Raw genomic sequence first — 7224 nt, 5'->3', positions numbered from 1 at the left:
AAAAAAAAAAAAAATCAGTTGAGATTTTCTGTCCTTTTCCAGCATTCAAGATGTCGAAGCAAGGACATAGTTGGTCCTCTGGTGCAAAAATCCAGATTTTCCTGGTCTTCTAATAGGAGCTGTGATTAACTGTACTAACAACACAGGAGCCAAAAATCTGTGTATCAATGTTGTGAGGGGATGAAGGGATGACTGAACAGATTTCCCTCTGCTGGTGTGGGTGTCATGGTGATCATAAAGAAGGGGAAAACAGAGCTCAAATAAAAAGGTACATCTCACAGCGCTAATACAATAACAAAAGGACGGTGTGTTCCTTTATTTTGAAGATAATGCAGGGATCATAGTAAACAGTAAAGAAGAGATGAAATGTTCTGCCATCACTGGACCAGTTGCCAAGAAGTGTGTGGACTTGTGGCCCAGGATTGTATCCAATGCCAACAGCAATGCATGATTCTCCAGTGTATTTATAAAAATAAATAAAACTACACCCCAATTTAGAGGTTACGAATCGGGCTGCAAACCGCAATGTCAGCAGTTCGAAACTACTAGTTGTTCTACGGGAGAAAGAGGAAGCTTTCTGCTCCCGTAAAGATTTACGGCCTCGGAAACCCAGTACAGGGTCACTATGAGTTGGAACCGACTCCACGGCACATAACAACAACAACACCCCACTTCGAAAAAAAAATTCAGTTGGATGCCTATACACTAATAAACACAGTTCTGAAAAGGAAATTAGGAAAACAATACCATTTACAATAACCACCCAAAAGATGAAATTTGTTGTTAAGTGCTGTCAAGTCAGTTCTTCCCTATAAGGACCCTGTATAGAGGGTTTCTGAGAAGCGAATGGTGAGCTTGAACCACCAACCTTGTGGTTCAAACCAACTTTGCAGCCCAGTGCATTAACCCACAGTGACACACCAGGACTCCAAAGATGAAATACTTGGAAATAAATCTAACTAGAAAAAAAAAAAAAAAAAGCTTTACAAAGAAAACTACAAAACACTAATATAAGAAACCAAAAGAGACTTACAAAAATGGACGAATATACCATGCTCATGGATAGGAAGACTTAATATTGTGAAAATGGCAATACTACCCAAAGCAATCTATACATATAATACAATCCCAGTCCAGATTTCAAAATCATTATTTAAAGACATGGAAAAAATGATCACAAACTTTATATGGAAAGGAAAGAGACCTCAGATAAGCAAAGCACTGCTTACAAAGAAGAACAAAGTTGGAGGCCTCTCACTCCCTGATCTCAAAATTAACTATACAGCCACAGTGGTCAAAACAGCCTGGTACTTGTACAACAAAATATACACAGCTCAATGGAACAGAATTGAGAGCCCAGTACATCCACGTACAGTCAGTTGACATTTGACAAAGCACCAAAACACATTAAAAGGGGAAAAGACAGTTTCTTCAATGAATAGTGCTGACAAAACTGGAAATCCATTTGCAGAAGAACGAAACAAGACCTACATCTCACAACATATACAAAATCATACTCAATGTGGATTAAAGATCTAAATGTAAAACCTAGAACTGATCATCAATGAAAAAATAGGGATGAATTAGGAACTCTACTACATGGCATAAATATGCTATCAAGCATTACTAAAAATGCATAAACAGCAAAAGACAAAATAGATGACTAGGACTTCCTAGAAATTAGACACTTATGTGCATCAAAAGATTTCACTATAAGAGTGAAAAGGGAGCCAATAGACTGGGAAATTTTTTTTTTTTTTTTGCAACGACATATCAGACAAGGCACTAATCTATAAAATTTATAGAAAACATCAACATATCAACAAGAGATATACAAACAACCCAATTTAAAATTGGGCACAGGACATTAGCAGACACTTAACCAAAGAAAATATTCAAGCAATCAACAAACATATGAGGAAATGTTCACAATCATTAGCCATTGTTGTTGTTAAATGCCATCAAGTTGATTCCAACTCATAGCAACCCTGTATAGGCTTTCACTGTTGTTCCTAGGTTGTGTATGTATCATTATTTGCCTCGAACTCCTTTAGCCCTTGCATACCTCACTGTGTTTTCACCTATCTTCATCATTCTTCTGCCAACTTCCCTCTTCTTGTATATTGCTTTCCCAGTTTCAAAACAAAAATGAGCTATAATCTCACACCAGCATTAATAGCAAAGTTCAAAGAAACAGAAAATAACAAATGCTGGAAAGGGTGTGGAGAGACTGGGACCCTCCTACAATTCTGGTACAACTGTAAAATGGTTCAATCTCTATGAAATACAGTTTGGTGCCTCCTCATAAAGTTGGAAATAAAAATACTGTATGACTCAGCAATCCCTCTACTTGGTGTACATCCACAAGAAATAAGAGCCAGTACATGGGTAGATATATGCACACCAATGTTCATCGCAGCACTATTCACAATAGCAAAAAGATAGAGACTGCCTAAGTGCCCATCAATGGAAGAATAGATAAGCAAACGTGGGTACATACACACAATGGAATACTATGCTATACTGAATAATAACGATGAATCTGTGAAATACCTTATAACATAGATAAACCTGGATGATATTATGCTGAGTGAAATGAGTCAACCACAAGCAGATATTGTATGAGACCTAAATTGTAAAAAATCAAGAAAAGATTTTTATAACTAAAGAAAAAATTCTTTGATGGGTACCAAGGATGGGAGGAGACACGTTAACTCAGGAGACTGGGAATGCAATATACAAGACGGGGGAGGTCAATATTACTAGAAGAGAGAGGTTGAAGACAGGTGAAAACAGGTATGTAAGGACTAAAGGGGATAGAGATAATGGGATATATACATATTTATTTGTATATTCCACAAGTATATGAGTTTGAAAGAGAGTATTTGTACATGGGTAACCATAGAGAGGAAGCCGGACAATTGCATGGAAGGAACTGCAATCATTGAGATGAAACAAAGTGTATGATTTATTGAATATAACATTTATGATCTTATCTGTAAAGAATCACAATAAAATATATATATATTTACAGCATCAGAAACCCTAAACAGGGTTGCTATGAGTCAGAACCAACACAGTGGCACACAACCACCACCACCAAGGATTCATGGCTTTCAGATTTATTCTGTCAGTTGATGCCAGCCAATATTCTCCCTTAAATGCTCACATTTTCCCAACTTTGACCAGTGGGAGTTCTTTTGGTTGTCACTTATAATTTTTTTTGATTGACACTTTTAATTTTTAAAGATGCTCTGGTGTAGCATAGTGGTTATGAATCAGGCTGCTAACCTGATTAACTGTGCAGTTCAAAACTACCAGCTGTTCCGCTGGAGAAAGCTGAGGCTTTCTGCTCCCGTAAAGATTTACAGCCTCGGAAACCCTGTACAGGGAAGCTATGAGTCGGAACTGACTCCATGGCACACAGCAACAACAATTATTTGCTTTCTTGCTTTCTGACCCAACAAGCTGTTGGTGTTCTAGAATTGTCCTATAGCTCCAGACATAAGATTAGCCATCTTTCCAAGCAATGTTGGCTCTAGGAACTGGGCATTCAGCTCTATCATGGGGTGACATCGCTTTTGGTGGGAAAAAACCCAAGAAGGAAATTATATTTTAAATTAATGTTTTATAAGGATTTGACTTCATATTGATACATCCAATTTAGTTTTCTAACAGAACATTATTCCTATTTATATTGTTATGTATACAATTGTTTCTTCTTCTCAGCAATCCTGAAATCTAGGTTCCTATCAAAATAAACATAATTGTGTACTTGCTTTATCTGACTATTATAAGAGGATAGTTTCAAAAAATAGTATTCTGCCATACAGAGTACAAATGCTTACTAAAATTTCTGTATCAGACTGTAAACTCCTATGAATTTTTAGCCAAATTATTTTTTCTAGAATCACTCAACTCTAACACCATGTGGCTATGTGAGAACTCAACCAGGCAGTTTCAGTTCAGATGTTTCCATTCTCTTTCATTTTTATGAGGCTGCAACTTGTTCCCATTCCTGTCTTTGCTCAACCTGTTTATTTTTTTATAGCACTTATGAACTCCCAATATGCTATAAAATTCACTTGATTGTAGTAGAAATAATAATAATTGTTATTATTATCGTCCTCTCCAACCTGTTTTCCTTGTTGAAATGCAAGTCTCATGAAGGCAGAGATTTTTTGTTCATAAAACCATGGCAGTTGTTTTCTGAAGGTAAGATTAAGAAAGTTAGGCTTTATTCTGGGATAGGAGAACTCTACTGAGTCAAGTAACAGCAAGGTCTACAAGAGATGGGGATCTCCATTGATGAGCAAAAGTCTCTCTAGGTGCTCCCAGGCACCCACACTCTCCAATACTTCCTAAAACTTTCTCTTATAAGGATACTTGTCATTGGACTGGATTGAGTCCAAGTGGGATTCATTTATAGGTTGTAAAAAGAAAGCAGACTGTTAGTGCTGAGTCCAAATTCTGGGCTTTGTAACTGAGCATCTAGGAAGTTTCCAAAAGGAGAGGGATGCAAGGAACAGCTCTGCCTGTGAAGGCGACCACACTCCTGGTTGTCCCAGAATGATCCCAGTTTACAGCTGTTGTCCTGTAGTTTATTAATAGTGCCCTTTTTCACTAGTACAAGTGAAAAAGGAAGTAGCATTAGAAACCGGGATCTGTGTGTGAAGGTCTTTCATGGGGGTGACATCACCACAGTTGGAAGGACTGGGTGACAGGGTTAAACTGAATGGAGGGGAGGAGGTTCTGGAGACCCAGTCCATAGTGCTGCAGGACAGAGCTGATTTCCAGCTCAGTGGATTCTCCACGTCTACCATGTAGACTTAAGGAGCTCTGGTAGCACAGTGGATACAAAGGGCTGCAAACCTTAAGGCTAGCAGTTCAAAACTACCAGCTGCTCCATGGGAGAAAGATGAGACATTCTGCTCCCGTAAAGATTTACAGCCTTGGAAACCCTGTACAGGGTCGCTATGGGTCAGAATCAACTCCACGGCACATAACAACAACAGCAACCATGTGGACTTAAGAATTGTATGTTGAGCTGAAATGTTGAACCTTTCATGTACCTATATATGCCAGACAGAATGGATAGTCCTTGTGACCAAGTGTAATAGAGAACCCAAAGTGATGGGCTAGGGGTCATTTCTTTACTCTGAACTTTGGGGGTCTGTGCCTGGGCAATACCCCCCAGGGTGGAGTGGTGGAAAAGAAAAAGGAGAGATGGTGATGAATGGTATATGGTCTTTGTTTTTGCAAACCGAAAATATGTTACAGTTCAGACAAATTATAAAATATAATCTCCATTTAAAAAAAAAAAAAAGTCAAGCAACACAGAAGCATACAAAATAGTGCAAAAAAGATCTTCAGCAATATCTTGCATCAAGAGAGGCGCCCTCTCTGTCTCCTTGAGGCGTCATCAAGTGGAGATAGGGTTGTAACTAGTCAAAGTATCCCTTCCACTGGGCTGGCTGGAATGGGCCCAGAAGTGAAGGCAGAGACACACCAGTTCACAGGCTCCAGAGCTAGAAAGGGATAAGGGCTAAAAAAGGAGGCAGAAGCCATGCTCATCAATCCCTTTACTCCTCAAGAAACTTCCTCCCTCTGGTCAATGGGTGCTGTTGTTGCTGGTAAGTGCTGTTGATTCAGTCCAACTCATAGTGACCTTGTATAGGGTTTCTGAGGAGTGCCTGGTGTGTTTGACCCATTGACCCTGGAGTTACAGTTTAGTGCTTATCCTACAGCACCACACCAGAAGAGAAGGGTAAAAACAGGCTTCTAGAGTTGGATCCTGAGTTAAAAGGCTAGAAGGGGCCAAAGGTATTCTGAGAGGACTAGCTTATGAGAAAGAGGGCCCTAAAAGCATTTCCTCTGGAGTGAGGGCCCCAGGAGAGATCCAGCAGTGCCCCGAGCATGCCACCTGAAGCTGTACCCCAAACCCAGGCAGCCCTCAGTACTGCAGGGAGAGGACTAATACTACTCCTCTCCTGCTTGGGGTCACCTCCAAGCCTACTGACCACAGGTGTCCTCCAGGGGTCTCTCTGGACTCAAGGTTAACAATACAACATGAAACCTAAGCACCACTTTTTGGCAGGAACCGAAAGGATTACCCAGGGTGACCTCATTCCGTATTTTATTTTGCATTTCAACAATTCTACAGGAAAAAAGGAACACAGAAAGCATTCTTCCTATAACTGGCATCATTCCACATTCTCACCTCATCACACACATTCCTTTACCTGCTGCACCCAGTGAGCACACACTATTTACACTTTATAGTATTTCTTGTGCCATAATTTTAGTGAGGTGATCTCCCCAAGAAATGTATTGTATAGCTTGCTGAACCAGTCACTTCTGCACAGACATTTGACTCATCCTTTTCCTTTTCACTGTCCTGGGGACAGTGGGATCTCTATGCCAACTGGCATGCAGAGTCTTTGGTAGTTCTTATAGTTAAACATTTATATCCTGCTCCATAGAAAACTTAAACCAATCATAATGGTTTTCCTATACTTCTGCAAGTACTAGATTACATATGCACACACAGACACACACACACACACACACACAAGGGGACTTAAAAAAACTCAAGGAAAAATTCCATTATTTTCAACCCCATTTTTCCACAAACTTTTGAGGCCCCTGCAAGTGTATGTATAAATATATATCTATGTCTATATCTAAATATATACATATAGATATATATATATAGAGAGAGATATATCATTAACCATGAACTCCTGGTGTGGCGCTGTAGGATCAACACTGGAGTTCAAACCACAAGGTCGACAGTTCAAACCCACCAGCTGCTCCTCAGAAACCCTATATAGGGTTGCTATGAATCAGAACCAACTCAACGGCACTTAACAACAACATAGATATATATATCATATGTGTAACAGATGTGTAGTCAATTTCATTTTACAGATAAGAAAACTGAGGACCAGAAAAATACAATCACTTTTCCCAGGGTCTCTCAGCCAGTGAATGGCAGCAGATTCCAGTCTAGTGGACACATCTTGTGACCCTCTATCAGTGCTCTGTCCACTAAACCACTCTGCTTCAGACAGTTGTATCTACACATAGACAGGACACTGTTATTGCTGCCCTTGTCTCTTGTCCATCAAGGAAAACAGAAACCCTGCCTTTCTCTTCGTGGCTCTTTCTTCTGTGTTGTGTTGACCAAATTTCTTAGCTTCGACTATGTCTTCTCCAAGCTCA

The sequence above is a fragment of the Chrysochloris asiatica genome, unplaced genomic scaffold (assembly GCF_000296735.1).
Source record: "Chrysochloris asiatica unplaced genomic scaffold, ChrAsi1.0 scaffold00028, whole genome shotgun sequence".
Lineage (NCBI taxonomy): Eukaryota > Metazoa > Chordata > Mammalia > Afrosoricida > Chrysochloridae > Chrysochloris > Chrysochloris asiatica.
This window is presented reverse-complemented; position numbering follows the sequence as displayed.